The 16,023-nt window shown below is 52.7% G+C and overlaps 1 protein-coding gene across 18 annotated transcripts in view; it reads left to right on the top strand.

Moving 5' to 3' along the window:
• Window positions 1-7,186: 7,186 nt before the first annotated feature.
• PPARA (peroxisome proliferator activated receptor alpha) overlaps window positions 7,187-16,023 on the top strand; it is a 102,858-nt gene continuing 94,021 nt past the window's right edge. For 6 of the 18 annotated variants that reach the window (XM_077948035.1, XM_077948038.1, XM_077948043.1 and 3 more), the window contains exons 1-2: window positions 7,847-7,978; window positions 9,227-9,308. The gene's annotated coding sequence lies outside the window, so the exon portion shown is untranslated. Of the gene's footprint in view, window positions 7,606-7,840; window positions 7,979-8,002; window positions 8,490-9,206; window positions 9,309-16,023 lie in introns of those variants that run through there. The other 12 variants (XM_077948034.1, XM_028827106.2, XM_077948040.1 and 9 more) reach the window with 12 other exon arrangements.

The raw sequence follows: 16,023 nt of genomic DNA, 5'->3' as shown, positions 1-16,023 counted from the left end.
GACAGGGGGCTGGGAAGGTCCCCTGCGTCTGAGCCCGCCGGTGCTCAAGCATCTTTCTTGGCTGCCCACTGTCTGCAGGACAATCCCAGCTCCTCAACCTGGGTCTCTGGCCCTCCAGGTGCCTGCTGCATACGCTTCTCAGCTATACCCCTGGCCTGCCTGGGCTCAGGGCTGACTCTTACTCCAAGGGCCGGCAGCATGAAGCTGGAGCCATTTTGCAGCAGGAAGGATTCTGTCTACTAGGAGCTGAGGCCACATGGGGGGAAGGCGGGGTTCCTCTGCTGGAGCCCCTCCTGGAGTGATGAGGGAGGCAGGCACACAGAGAGGGAGTTAGAAGAATGGGGTTAGTGGGAAACTGAGGTTTGCCCCAGGCATGAGGAGGCAGTGAGGGCAGACTCCTAGCCCAGCAGGGAGGGGAGGTACTGAGAGCACCCAGCCCTGAGTGAACAGCAGCTAGACTAGGCCAGGCAGATGGCCAGTCCCTCCTGCAGCGCACTCCGAAGTCCCAGGGAGCCAGGGAATGGGCAGAGCTGAGAAAATGTCCTGGCAACTCCACAGGAGCCCGGAGCCCACCATGTTCTCTGAGAAAGTCAGCACTGGGCACACTGGACAGGGAAGCAAGGTCATGCCCGGAAAGGCCAACTCAGTCGTTGGCACCCACTGAGCACCCCCTAGCTAGTTATTTGGTTTTGTTTTAAAAACTCAACTTAGCACGAACACTCACCAAGATGCTTTGATCTAGTTTAATGCCCCCACCTGGAGAGGGGGAACGATGAATTGACAGTCTCCCAGCCTGTCTTCCCCACCAGCCATCCAACAACCCTGCCTGCCAGGATGCTGGTCCTGTGTCTGCCTGCCCCGTGCCACCGTCACCTTGCAGAGAAACACTGATTGCCTTCACACATCTGGCTCCAGCCAACTCCCTCCTCTGCACACCTCGAGGCTCCCAGGCAGAGAGGAGGCTCTTCCCCAGGCCGGGGCCCCCCCGGGAGGGTGCCCAATGGCATGCAAGCCAAGGCCCGTGTGGGCATAGCTCCTGCAGGTTCTCAAGGTTGTAGCCCACACCCTGCTCCTTGGCTTTGTCAAAGATCAAAATCAGGGCCTCACATAGAACTTTATATTCCAACATTGCAAGTCTCAACACAAACCAATGTGTTGACTTGAAAATAAATATCACTAATAAAATGGAGAAGAGAGCTGGCATGGAAATATTGGAAAAATGTCAGGAATTCTTGGTGCTGTGTGTTTATCAGTAAATAAAACACATCTGAGGAGTGAGGGGGCGGCCCCTGGACCTTGGGCTGTTACGGATGGGTGCCATTTTCAATAGCTTTGGGGACAGACACGGTGTTTGCCAATATCTTGGTTTTGCCAAGTCAAAGCTAACCAACCCCTACAACTACTATCAACACTTCATCTAAGCAATTCCCACTAAGGAAAGGTATTTTCAACCACAAAAAAAGAACATAAAGGATATAGTCTTGGGAAGGAAAAGGATATTTCTCTGTTTTTCTTTGAGACAGGGTCTCTCAGTGTTGCTCAGGCTGTACAGTGGTGCGATTACAGCTCATTGCAGCCTCAACCTCCCAGGCCCAAGTGATCTTTGCACCTCAGCCTCCTGAGTAGCTGGGACTATAGGCACATGCTACCTTGCTTGGCTACTTTTTTTTTTTTTTTTCACTTTTTGTAGAGATGGGGTCTCATTATGTTGCCCAGGCTGGTCTCAAACTCCTGGCCTCAAGCAATCCTCCCCACTCTGCCTCCCAAAGTGCCGGGATTACAGGTGTGAGTCACTATGCCTGGCCTGAAGAAAAGGTCATTTCTTTTTTTTTCTTTTTTTTTTTTTGAGACGGAGCCTTGCTCTTGTTGCCCAGGCTGGAGTGCAATGGCGCAATCTTGGCTCACTGCAACCTCTGCCTCCAGGGTTCAAGCAATTCTGCCTCAGCCTCCCAAGTAGCTGGGATTACAGGCATGCACCACCGCGCTCAGTTACTTTTTTGTATTTAGTAGAGACAGGCTTTACCATGTTGGTCAGGCTGGTCTTGAACTCCTGACCTCAGGTGATCCACTCACCTCGGCCTCCCAAATTGCTGGGATTACAGGCCCCCCATGCCCAGCCCAAGACTATTTCTTTTTTTCTTTTCTTTTTTTATTTTCCTTCCTTCCTTCCTTCCTTCCTTCCTTCCTTCCTTCCTTCCTTCCTTCCTTCCTTCCTTCCTTCCTTCCTTTCCTTCCCTCCTTCTCCTTCCTTCCTTCCTTTCTTCCTTTCTTTCTTTGACAGAGTCTCACTCTGTCACCCAGGCTGATCTCCACTCACTGCAACCTCTGCCTCCTGGGTTCAAGCGATTCTCTTGCCTCAGCCCCCAGAGTAGCTGGGACTACAGGCGTGCACCACCACACCCGGCTAATTTTTGTATTTTTAGTAGAGATGGGGTTTCACCATGTTGGCCAAGCTGGTCTCGAACTCCTGGCCTCAGGTGGTCCACCTGCCTCGGCCTCCCAAAGTGCTAGCATTGCAGGCATGAGCCACCGTGCCCGTCCCTGAGGCTATTTCTTTAAATCAGCTAGTTGAAGTTCTATAGGAAACTCTTCACAATGTCCGTTTTTGTTTTCTTTTGTTTTTTGTTTTCACTTTGCTGCAGACCCAGAAAACTTTGTTAAACGTGACCTGTCCCTTCCAGGAGATGAGGGACCATGGCCCAATCCCATATTTTAGTGAAACCCAAGGCAGAGCAATGCGAGAGGGCAGCCTCCCCTCCACTCAGCTGCACGGGCTCCAGTTCACATTGCCTTTCCTGGCTGGCAGGATTCTTTGGTGAAAGGCAGATAACAGGGTGGGACAGGGGATCATGGGCGGGAGACACGTAGGCACTGGGGCTGGTGTCTGCGAGGCATCAGGGCTGCCTGTCAGCTGTCCTGAGTGGAGAGACAGGACCAGGCAGTGGGCCCTGTAAAGATGGTGCTGGATGTGACAAGAGCCACATGGAACACAGGAGGTGGTGGCCACACAAGGCAGAGGGTGGCTTTGGCAGGGGGACGGTTGCCAAGCAGGCTTCCTGTAGGCGGCAACTCTTGGCAGAGCCCTCAAGCTGGTGGTTACCATGTCCCAAATATGACCCACTCATCAGGCCCCACCCTGCACCACCCTTGTGCTCCCTCCTCAAATTCACACCAGGACCCATCGAGGCAGGTGTTCCTGCCCCACTTTAGAGATAAGGGGGCTCGGATAGCATCACCGGCTGGAGGTTGTAGTGTGAGAAAAAGATACAGGAGGATTTGAATCCAGTTCTGTTGAACTCCAAACCCCAGGCACTGCCCACTCGTTCTATGATGGAAAGTGGGGGGATAGTGCCCAGGCGGCAGGGTGCTGTACACGTAAGCTTGCCCGCCTTGTGCGTTTCCAGTCCGCCATGCCAAGCCTCATCTCTGCACTTTCAGTCTTCCCTGCCTGCAGCAGTGCCACTCACTGCCAGCCACTGAGTCAGATCATTGCAGAATCCAACTCCATGTAAAGTAGATCATCCTTCATGGACCAAATACGACTATCTGGCTGGGCGCAGTGGCTCCTGTGATCCCAGCACTTTAGGAGGCCAAGGAGAGCAGATCACCTGAGGTCAGGAGTTCGAGACCAGCCTGGTCAACATGGTGAAACCCTGTTTGTGTGAAAAATACAAAAAATTAGTGTGGTGGTAGGTGCCTGTAATCCCAGCTACTCAGGAGGATGAATCAGGAGAATCGCTTGAACCTGGGAGATGGAGGTTGCAATGAGCTGAGATCTCACCACTGCACTCCAACAAGTGCACAAGTGCAGAGCAAGACTCCATCTCAAAAAAAAAAAAAAAAAAGAAAAGAAAGAAAGAAAGAAAAGAAAATCCGTCGATCCTCACATCACGCTTTGCAGTGAGACTCCCACAGCACCTAGCATGACACAGGCAGGGGTCCTGCAGCTTCCAGTCCATGTCCTGGACTGGATAAACGACATCCATGATCCAGCCCTGGAGCTGGATCCTATGTGACGAGGGGGGCACCTGTCCCTTTGGAGGTGCAAAGAAGGGAGGCAGTGCGGCCGCAGGTGGGCTGCCCTGGTCCTCTCAAGATCTATAGAGACAGACATCTGAGCCATGTCAAATGGGGCCTGCTGCAAAGCTGGGGACTGGTTAATTAACAAAGGGTAGAGTGTCATGACAGCAGCAGTTTTTGGACCTGCAGAAGCTTCCAGATCCTGCAAAGCTAGAATGGATGCACAGCTTAAGCCCCTCCCCCCCACTTCAGCTGTGACCACTGGTTAACATGTAGCAAGCAGCACTTGGTGCTAATCTGATGGAGTCACGCCTCTGCTGACAACCCTCCATCGCAGGTGTCCTGCAGCCCTTAGGACCAAAGTCATACTTCCCACTGGGCTGCAAGACCTGCCTGACCAGGGCCTTGCCCAGCTCTGCCCGCCTTGTGCCATCTCCATACTCTCTCCCTGTGAACGTGTCCCCTCTCTCCTGCCACAAGCTTCTGCACATGCTGCTGCCACCCCCACTGGAGCTGTGGGGCCAGGACCAGCCACCAGTGAAATCCCATCCTTGGCCCCGGGCTCCTGAGTCTGCCAGAGGCTGTCGTATCAGCCCACAGACAGCGTCTGCAACAGACAACCGAACCCTGGGGGTACCCAGGGCCAGGTGCTGATGGACTGGTACTCGGGAGAGTTCTCACTCCCTGCTGGGGACCTTGGCCACATGCTGCCATTCCTGGCCCTTTGTTCCTCATCTGTAAGATGGGCATAATCACAGCTGCCTTGTGGGACTCTTATAGATTCTGTCCCCTAGTGTGACAATACTTCGTTACCTTGGACCCATGGGGTTTTGCTGTCAATACCAGGATGGCAACCAAGGACATGCCCATGGTTCGCCCTTACCGACAAGATCCAGCCTCAGGTCACCAAGCAGCTCCCTGCTCGCTGCCAGTGAACCCTCCCTTTCTCAGCCCACGGCCCCTGCCCCAGTGGACTTCCAGCACCTGACCCTGCAGGCGCGCTTCCAGGAGCTCAGAGGCCACTGCCCTGGTGGATGATGCCCTGGAAGCATACACTCCCCCTTGACAGAGAGCTGTGCGCATCAGCAGAGGGCAAGCCAGCAGCAAACTTCGCAGGCCCTGGATGGCAAACAGACTCCAGTCTGGACCCCAGGCCCATAGGAGAAGCTTCACCCTGGCAGTGTCAGGGAAAGCACTTGGGTGCCTGAACACAAATGGCTGTCATCACCTGCTCCCAACACTCAGGGTCTACCTGCTGCCCAGTACTGAGCGGCCAAGCCCTATCACTCCAGGTTGCCTCCTCCAGCAACCCTTTCCTCTCTGAATTCCCAGCTTCCCAATTCTTTCCCTGAGGCCGTGGGAGGGCCTCGGCTTCTCTGGCTGGCTGGCAGGCCAGCACTTGCAAGAGTGAGCGGCTCAGCAGGGCAGATATGGGCTCTACAGACCTGCCTTCCGTCCTGCGCCCTGCCACTGGCCTGGGGGACCCGGTGCAGACGGGGCTTCTCTGTGCCTCAGTCTCCATCTGGTAATGTGGGCGCAGTAATAATTACCCTCAGAACATCTTCCAGATCAGAAAATGCAAAACGGAACCTGAGATGGCATTGTCACCACATAAATGGTAGCTATGAACTAAGATCCTCATGCACCAGATGCTCCCAGCAGTCACTAAGGCTCCAGAGCGGAAACTCAGGTGGCACTCAGAGGCATTTTCAAGAGCACTGATTTGTCCTCAGAGTTACAGATTTCTACTCAGTCCCTGCGCCAGCGGTGTTTCTGTTCCTCATTTCATCAGCACTGAAGAAGGTAAAGAGAGACTTTCTGGAGCTGGGAGTGGGGGTGGCGGTGTGCCCTTTGTGACAGTTGCTCCCATGCTGGGTGTGTGACAAGGTCTTCGAGGCCAACAGAAAATTGCTTCATCTCTCTCATCTGAGCGTGGTTTCCCAAAAGAAACCTACCACCCCTGGGAGGCAGTGGATGCGGGGCTGTTTCTGGCCCAAGAGAAGAGTCCTGAACTTGCTTCTACCCTCGGGACGCCTGCGGGAGACTGGCTGACAGCATTTGATTGAAAATGCTTATTTCTGGGACACATGGATGAAAAACAAGTTTTCTCTCCCTAAAACCTTGGGAGCCCCAAAAACCCAAGAATATCAGTTTTCTGTGTCTGCTGAGTGTAAATGACCACTCTACAGACCCCCACACAGCCTTTGTCCTTGTTCATGAGAAGGTTCACCAGGTCTTTCAACACCTGGTTGACCTGGGTGGTGCATCTGGGAAAAGAAGCCAACACACCTGTGTGGACCCTGGTCCTTGAGAGCCTGGGATATGGGGACACCAGGTAATATCTTTGAGCCCAGAGGTCCTCATGAGGATATAGCCCCTGAGCTCTGCGTGGGCTGCGGAGTGTCAGCTTCCCTCACCAAACACAGCAGGATGACAAGCGTGGATGTGGCTGCCTGCACCCCCCGCGAGATATCCAGGATATTACGTGTGCGGATCACCCTGTAAACTCTGAAACATAACATAGATCTTAGCTATTGCTGGCTAGCATGTGCAAGAGAAGGTGAGGCTGCGGTGTGCCAGTGGGAAGGATATATGGGTGTCTGGAGGGTGGGACAAAGTTCACCACAGGTGCCTGGCTAATCAACTAGGGTGAGTTTAAGAGAAGTTTGTGAAAGGGCCAGTTCCCACCTGGTCTCCAGTTCCCCTGCCTAATGAGATTTGTGTTTCCTTTCCGGAGTGGGTCCTCCTGGGCGCCGGCTGCCACAAATAGCACAGTGGCAGGCGCAGCTGGCAGTGGAGGGCAGGCAGTGGGGCGGGCATAGCACACATTGCGTTCCCAAGGATGGGCGCCCTGATGTGCCGGCACCAAGGGGGTTTGTGCATTCCGCGCGGGGAGCTCGGGCGTCACGGCGCGAACAAAGCGGCTTTGCAGGGCGCTCTCCTACTCCTCGCCATTGGCCGCCAGGCCGCGACCTCCCCCTGCGCTGGCAGAGTCCCAGTGCCTTACGTGGGCACAAAGTCAGTCCCTCACCCCCCAGCGCATGGAGTAGGGGGCGGGCATGGGTCTCGGGTTGCTGGAGAGGGGTGGGGTTGTGGGGTCGGAGTTGGCGGCGCCTCCCCGAGCCCGTCCGCGTTGCCCTTCACCCTCCTCGTTCCCCCGCCCGCCACACCGCCCTGGCACCTCTCGCCACCTGTTTCCTTGTCCTCCCAGCTCGCCTTCCCCTTCTCCTTATTTTGCATCCTGGGGTTCCAGGGACAAGGTCCTTCCCGGGCCGCCTCCCACCCCACGCACTTCTGAGACTCAAGAGCACCCGGTCCCGGGTCCCGGGTCTAGACCGGCTTATCGCACAGAGCGGCACAGCCGGGCTCATCGAGAAGGCAGGAGGGGCTCGCCAGCGTGGCACTGGCGACCGGCGAGAACCTCCACCCGCCCCGCGGCGTGTCCACGCCTAGAATTCAGCCCCACCCTGGTGCCTCGGGCTGGAGGGGCGCCGACGCTCAGCGGTGTCCCGTCGGTCACCTTGGACAGCCCCTCCACCTCTCCGGCCTCAGTTTCCCTTGGCTGCAGCGACCGCGAGGCGCTAGGTGGGAGCCGCTGAGCGCTCCCGGGGCCCCGCCCACCTCGATCAGCCAATCGGGCGCCGCCGTCCGGGGGGTGTGTCCCGGGGCCGCGGCCTGGGGCCCGGAGGGCGCGCTGGGCGGGCGGGGCTTCCGGGTCGGGCCTCGGGACACTCGCCCGAGCGGACCGGGGCGGGGGGCGGGCCAAGGGGCGGTGCGTGTCGCGGGGGCGCGGCTGGCACGGACGCGCGGAGGCGGCGCCGAGCATGGGCCGTGGACGCGGCGGCCCCGCGGCGGGGGCAGCGGGCGGCGGGGGCGGAGGCGGCCGCTAGCGCCCTGCCCGGCGCCGCCTCCTTGGGCGTTCGCCCCACGGACCGGCAGGCGGCGGACCGCGGCCCAGGTGCCCGGGGGCGGGCGGGCGGGCACGCGCGCAGGGGTCCGCGGGCCGTGCGTTCCCGGTCCCGGGACCCGGAGGGCGGCGGACGGGGGAAGGGCAGAGGGTGGGCGGCGCATGCGCGGGGCCAGGGGTCTCGGGGTCCCGGGGACCTGAGGGCCCGGGGTGCGCGGCTGGAGACCTGAGGGCTAGGAGCGAGGACACACACCGAGGACTCGTGCAAGGGATCCCGGGGCCCAGCTCGGCCTCCCTCCTAGCGCTGGGGGCCTGCCCGGAACCCCAGAGTCCGCGGCTGTCCCTGGGGCTTGGCGCTGCGCGGAGGTCGGGTCTGGGGACCGCAGCGACTCTGGGTCTTCGGGTTGTCCCCTGGGAGGGAGGGCCCACGGGCAGGGACATCGGGGCTTGCCCTTCCCTCGGCGCGGTGGAGCTGGGGCGTCCCCGACTCAGAGGGTGCTTTCCGAGACCTCCAGGGATCCCCGAGGCGAGGAAACCCGGGCCCCGGACAGACCGACCCTGGGTGGGTGCGCCCGGCTGCTGCCGTCGGACGGAGACGCGCGTGTTTGTTCTTCCAGCTGCGGCCACCTTTGAGGAACGGTTCCCACTTTGTGCCCCAACGCGGCGGGGCGACCCCAGACAGGCTGTGCTGGGCCGGGTGGCTTCTCTGCGGAAGCCGCGCCACGTCGCTGCCGGTCGGGGCCGCTGCGGGTCGGGCTGCGGGTCGGGCGCCCAGGTCTTTCCGGAGTCCCGCGCTGCGCGGCCCGCGTGGTGCGGGTGAAGCCGGAGGGGCGCGGGGTGGTGCTAGTGGAAGTCCGGAGGGTCGGCTCTGTCCCCTCACTCACCCCAACTAACAGGGCACAACTGCACGCCTGTGCTTTTCTGAAGCCTTTCTTAAAAGTTAAAAGAGAGGAAGTGTGCTCCAAGTGTCAGGATTCCTTCCAAGAAAAACCCACAGTTGTCCAACGCCCTGGGCTTCGTGGGACCTCCGGGGCTGCACGACCACGTCAGCCCCCGCCGCCCCCGCCGACCCCTGCCAGGAAACCAGGGAGGCCCCTCCTCTCCCAGCCTCCTTGGGATAAGGGTGGCTTGAGGAACTGGGTCAGGGCAAGGACACGGGGTTTTACTGAGAAGGACCCTGTGACACCCCCTGTCGTTGCTGGGCAGGGTCGGGATGACTTTCCTCTTCCAAGGTGAAGAGTTGGGGGGCATTCAGAGAACATAGCGTAATCACTTCCTCCTTCACCTTCTTACTGCCAGGCTGAAGCTCAGGGCCCCGTCTGCTCTGTGGACTCACAGTTTGTGGCAAGACAAGCTCAGAACTGAGAAGCTGTCACCACAGGTAAGTAGAAGGTTTAATTTACTGTTTCCAGATGGAAATATTTAAGTGTTTTCAGTGTTTACTGTTGTTGTACTACAGACCAGCAATCTGGGGGTTATTACTTTGTGATGCAAGGTTAGATACATTTTCAGACTGAAAGTAAGATACATGTGCATGGGTTCACTTTTTTTTTTTTTTTTTTTTTTTTTTTTGAGATGGAGTCTCCCTCTGTCGCTCAGGCTGGAGTGCAGTTGCCTGATCTCAGCTCACAGCAACCTCTGCTGCTGGGGTTCAAGCGATTCTCCTGCCTCAGCCTCCAGAGTAGCTGGGATTACAGGAGCCTGCCACCACTCCCAGCTAATTTTTGCAGTTTTAGTAGAGATGGGGGTTTCACCATCTTGGCCAGGCTGGTCTTGAACTCCTGACCTCACGATCCACCTGCCTCAGCCTCCCAAAGTGCTGGGATTACAGGCGTGAGTCACCGTGCCCGGCCTAGGATTCACTTTTAAGTTCTGAGTTATTGTGTGAGTTTTGCTGGGAACTTCATTGCTTCATGGCAGGCATGTTTTGTATAATTTAAAACTTGGTAACATTAACTTTGAGAAATGTGGGTGCTTAGCAGACCCTTGGGATGTCCACACTGACTGGTACCGAGCAGTATACCGTCTCTGAGCTGTTTTCATTTTGATTTGAATATTAAGTAGATGGCTTGTTGAGATAGGCCAATGCCAGAACATGCCAAGGATAGGCTGAAGAAACGGCCAGATGATATGAATTTGTGTGGTCACCATTCATGAGAGACCAGGGACACTGGGGCTGATGATGACCTGTGTAACTCCGAAGCAAAAGTAAATTAATTGGCAAGCTGGGTGCGGTGGCTCACTCCTGTAATCCCAGCACTTTGGAAACCGGAGTGGGCAGATCACTTGAGGCCAGGAGTTTGAGACCAGCCTGGCCAACATGGTGAAACCCCATCTCTACAAAAAAAAATAGAAAAATTAGCTGGGCGTGGTGGCGGACACCTGTAATCCCAGCTACTCAAGAAGCTGAGGCAGGAGAATTGCTTGAGCCTGGGAAGTGAAGGTTTTAGTGAACTGAGATTGTGCCACTACACTCCAGGATGGGTGACAGGGCAAGACTCCATCTCAAAAACAAATGAATAAAATAAAATTAATTAACCGACAGTAGGAAAAAATGTTTTTTCTTTCTTTTCCCACATCTGTTTTGTTTTGTTTGTTTTCTGAGATGGAGTTTTGCTCTTGTCACCCAGGCTGGAGTGCAGTGGCACGATCTTGGCTCACTGCAACCTCTGCCTCACGGATTCAAGTGATACTCCTGCCTCAGCCTCTCGAATAGCTGGGATTACAGGTACTCACCACCACACCCAGCTAATTTTTGTAGTTTTAGTAGAGACAGGGTTTTGCCATGTTGGCCAGGCTGTTCTCAAACTCCTGACCTCAGGTGAACCTCCCGCCTCGGCCTCCCAAAGTGCTGGGATTACAGGCGTGAGCCACCGTGCCGGGCCCTTTTCCGACGTCTTAAACACAAAGTAAGAGACATGCCATAATCATCAAATACTGCAGTGGTTTTCACCAGCTCCTGTTTATCAAACTTATGAACAGAGTTTTAAAAATAGTGTATCAGCCAGGCGCGGTGGCTCATAACTGTAATCCCAACACTTTGGGAGGCTGAGGTGGGCAGATGACAAGATCAGGAGTTTGAGACCGGCCTGGCCAATATGGTGAAACCCTGTCTCTACAAAAAAAATATGAAAATTAAGCTGGACGTGGTAGCAGGCGCCTGTAGTCCCAGCTACTCAGGAGACTGAGGCAGGAGAATTGCTTGAACCCGGGAGGGAGGTTGCAGTGAGCTGAGATGGTACCACAGCACTCTGGCCTGGGTGACAGAGTGAGACTCCGTCTCCAGAAAAAAAAAAAAAAAATTGTATGTGAGAGAGAGAGAACTAGAGAGAAGAAAGAGAAAACCTGTCTTCTTTATAAACTATTTTATAACTTTTTATTGACTAGGTTATGAAAAATCTTTCTATGTGGAAAACATTTCTGCATCATTTGAAATGTATATATAATATCCTATTGTGTTTAGATACAATAATATTTAACCAATCTCTTTATATATGTGTATGTATTTAATGCAGTCATTCTATAAATATTTACTGAGTAGCTGCTGTGGGCTACTGTCCCGAATGCTGAACAAGACAAGCATGGATCCATGAAACTGATTTTCACACCAGAAATAAAAAGGAAACGTAAAGATAATCCTCCTCATGGTAAAAGATGAAGAACCTATTCTTGCCAGGACATCTTACTCTTTAGTAATTGGTGGTCAGTGTTCAGTTTCTTGTGTGCTGTTTTGGAGAGTCTGTTTTTGTAATAAATATTTAAGTAGCCCAGGCGTAGTGGCTCACGCCTGTGATTTCAGCACTTTGTGAGGCCGAAGGAGATGGATTGCTTGAGCCCAGGAGTTCAGGACCAGCCTGGGCAACCTGGCGAAACCCCGCCTCTGCTAAAAATACAAAAATTAGCCGGGTGTAGTGGCGTGTGCCTGTGGCCCCATCTACTTGGGAGGCTGAGGTGGGAGGATCCCTTGAGCCTGGGAAGTGGAGGTTGCAGTGACTGAGATGGCGCCACTGCACTCCGGCCTGGGTGACAGAGTGAGACCTGGTCTCAAAAAATAAATAAATATTTATGTAGTCATCATTAAGCAGTCTTTTAAATTTTATTTATTTACTTATTTTTGAGACAGAATCTCACTGTGTCACCTAGGCTAGAGCACAGGTGCGTGATCATGGCCTGATGCAGCCTGGACCTCCCTGGGCTCTGGTGATCCTCCCACCTCAGCCTCCCAAGCAGCTAGGACCACAGGCACACGCCACCATGCCTGACTAATTTTTGTATTTTTTGCAGAGACGGGGTCTTGCTATGTTGTTCAGGCCTGTCTCAAACTCCTGGGCTCAAGCCATCCTCCTGCCTCAGCCTCCCATAGTGCTGGGACTATAGCCATGAACCATTGCACCAGGCCTAAGTGGTCTTTTAGAAAAAAAAAAAACATTAATTAAAATATTTATTTGCTCATTATAAATATATTTGAAATGTGCCAATTTTTTTCTCTCTCTCTTTTTTTTTTTTTTTTGCTCTCTTGGTTTCTGTATGTGGATGGATATATTTTTAATGGCAAATAGGATGAGTGTCTTCACTTCTAAGCAGCCAGTGTTTTTCTTTAATGTTTGTACTAATTTTGTTACATTGCAGTTAGAGGTTGTGGCCTAATTTCTGCTTTTTTGGAACTTGAGAGTCGCTGTTTTTATTTGTTTTTGGTAGCTTGGCATAGAGTCCATTTTTCTTTTTCTTTTTCTTTTTTTTTCTTTCTTTTTTTTTTTTGAGATGGAGTTTAGCTCTTGTTGCCCAGGCTGGCGTGCAGTGGTGCAATCTCAGCTCACTGCAACCTCCGCCTTCCGGGTTCAAGGGATTCTCCTGCCTCAGCCTCCCAAGTAGCTGGGATTACAGGTGCATGCCACCACGCCCGGCTAATTTTTGTATTTTTAGTAGAAACAGGGTTTTGCCATGTTGGCCAGGCTGGTCTTGAACTCCTGACCTCAGGTGATCCACCTGCCTCGGCCTCCCAAAGTGCTGGGATTACAGGTGTGAGCCACTGCGCCCAGCTCTAGATACTTTTTAAAAAGGTATAGTTTCTGATTATGGGGTAGAAATGTGCTATGTCTTATGAATTGCATAGAATAAGCTAGATCACCTTTAAGGCCATGTGGTTAGGGAAACTTGGGCACAAAATTTACATTTCCAGCTTGGTGATAAGATGAGTTTAAGGTAAGAATCAAACAGGAAAAAGCCTTAGCTGTTCCAGTGGCCCATGTTTAAAAGAATGTATTTCTTTTTCCAAGTATTTCTGCCGCTATGCAGGCACGTTTTCCAGACAGGACCAGATTTGCTTGTTACCCAGAGGTGTGTGCATTCTTTGCTTTTAGGATATTTAATTAGCGTCTTTTAATAGTGGTATTATGGTGTCTTGAAAGTTTATGCATTTGAAAAGAAAATAACTTACTCCTTGCTAGGTCTCACCCTGTCATGGTTATCTTTGCAGCTAAGCTGCATTTGTTTTGAGGCTCACATGTGGTAAAAGTGGTTGAAAATTTGGAAATTTTGCTTTGTATCAGCAAAGCAGCTTGATATAGTGGAAAAGGTATTAGGTCATTAATCATGAGATTTGGATTCTAGCCCCTTAGCTGCTGCCTGCCAGGCCTGGAGACCTTTGTTCCCTTCTTTAAACTGCTGTTTTCTCATCAGAAAATGAAGTTCCTCTCCATGCCACCTCTCTGAAGGGTTGTGAAGCTCAAAGTGGTGGCTTAAAAAACTGCCCATCTCAGGAGGTGTCTTAAGAAGGAGTGAAGGGGTGAAGGCCCCTCCACACCTGTGGGTGTTTCTCGTTAGGTGGAAGGAGAGACTTGAGAAAAGAAATGAGACACAGACAAAGAAAAAGTGGGCCCAGGGGACCCGCGCTCAGCATACAGAGGACCCACGCCCTGCACCGGTCTCTGAGTTCCCTTAGTATTTATTGATAATTATCTTTACCATCTTAAAGATAAGGGAGTGGCAGGACAATAGGATCATCGAAGGGAGAAAATTAGCAGTAAAACATATGGATGGATAAAGATCTCTGTGACATGAATAAAGGAAAAATGCTATGCCTTGATATGCATATGCAAACATCTCCATAAACCTCTTAGCAGCATTGCGCCAGCAAGTCTCGCCTTATGCCGTAAGGCGGTTTTCTCCTATCTCAGTAAACAGAGCATACAATCGAGTCTCACACCGAGATGTTCCATTGCCCAGGGACCAGCAGGATTTTTAACCAGCAAGCTGCCTTCAGGCACTTGTTTAACAAAGACACATCCTGCACAGCCCAAAATCCATTAAACCTTGAGTCACCACAGCACATGTCTCTTGCAAGGACAAGGTTGGGGGCAGGGTCACAGATTAACAGCATCTCAAATACAGAACCAAATGGAGTCTCTTATGTCTTCTTCTTCCTATATAGACACAGTAACAGGCTGATCTTTCTTTCTTTTCCCCACAAGGACATACCGCTGGCTCCTGCATTTCTCACTTAGCCAGGTCTGATACCTGTGTAGTTTTCACTCTGGCCATTTTAGGATTTTTCAAAGGCTTTCAGAAAGCAACATACTACCATCGCCTCTTACACACCAAAATTGTTTTTCATTTTGGAATATACAATTAAGAGTTCTCCACTAGTACAATAAAGTTGTTACCAGTGGTTCCTATGTGATTTTTTTTTTTTTTTTTTGGGACAGAGTCTTGCTCTGTCACCCAGGCTGGAGTGCAGTGGCTTAATCTTGGCTCACTGCAACCTCCGCCTCCCAGGTTCAGGCAATTCTCCTGCCTCAGCCTCCTAAGTAGCTGGCACTATAGGCACCTGCCACCATGCCCAGCTAAGTTTTGTATTTTTAGTAGAGATGGGGTTTCACCATGTTGGCCAGGCTGGTTTTGAACTCCTGACCTCAGGTGATCCACCCACTTCAGCCTCCCAGAGTCTCGCTATTACAGGCGTAAGCCCCACCGCACCCGGCCTCCTGTGTGTTTTGAAGGTGATTGTGACCTCAGATTTTGGTGGGGCTACACCTTGCATTTGCTTTTACTCCAACTCCATGGCATACCTGAACCAGGCCTCTTCATCTTGAAGAGGGATCTGCTGAAATGCAGGCCCAGTGAATCTCCCCGTGCCCAGACACAGTTCCGTCAAACCATGGCCCGGTGCTGCCGGCACCCTGGTTCCTGGTTAGTCTGACTGTCCACACTGAGACTAATTCCTTGAGGGCAGACAGGTTGTCTTACTTCTTTCTGCCCTGCTAGACCTATAAACTGAGTAGGTACTTGTAAATGTTCCTGGAATAAGTACATGATTAACAGGATTTAATTCTAGAAGAATGTATTGATGGGCGTCTGTGGTCACCACAGTACTGAGATGTGGGTGGGAGCTGGCTGGATGGGGGGGCACCTAAACCGGAGTGCAGACAGCAGCCCCTACAGATGGTGGCCCGCTCCATCCCACCGCAGCAAAATTGCCCCAGGCCCCTGCAGCTTCCCCCACACCTAGACTGAGAGAGCTCTTCTTCCTTCTGTATTGACAGGGTGTTCCCTCCAGATGTCCAATATGTACTTCCCATTACAACGGTGTTAGGAAGGTGAGGGCTGCCACTGAAATGGTCCTCTTCGTAATCACCACTAGGTTTGGTGTATATTATGGATTAAATAGAATTTTTATAAGATGGCCTGAGGATCTATTTAGATAAAATCCTCTTTCTTTCTGCAAGATCATGGATTTAAATTCCAAACAACTGACTTCATAGGGAAGGGATATGGCGAAAGGGAAGTGATTTGGGCAACACTGATATATATATATATATATATATATATATATTTTTTTTTTTTTTTTTTTTTTTTTTTTTTTGAGACAGAGTCTCGCTTAGTCGCCCAGGCTGGAGTGCAGTGGCGCGATCTCGGCTCACTGCAAGCTCCGCCTCCCGGGTTCACGCCATTCTCCTGCCTCAGCCTCCCGAGTAGCTGGGACTACAGGCGCCTGCCACCTCGCCCGGCTAATTTTTTGCATTTTTAGTAGAGACGGGGTTTCACAGTGTTAGCCAGGATGGTCTCGATCTCCTGACCTTGTGATCCGCCCGCCTCGG

Source organism: Macaca mulatta, chromosome 10 (assembly GCF_049350105.2).
Source record: "Macaca mulatta isolate MMU2019108-1 chromosome 10, T2T-MMU8v2.0, whole genome shotgun sequence".
NCBI lineage: Eukaryota > Metazoa > Chordata > Mammalia > Primates > Cercopithecidae > Macaca > Macaca mulatta.
This window is presented reverse-complemented; position numbering and strand designations above follow the sequence as displayed.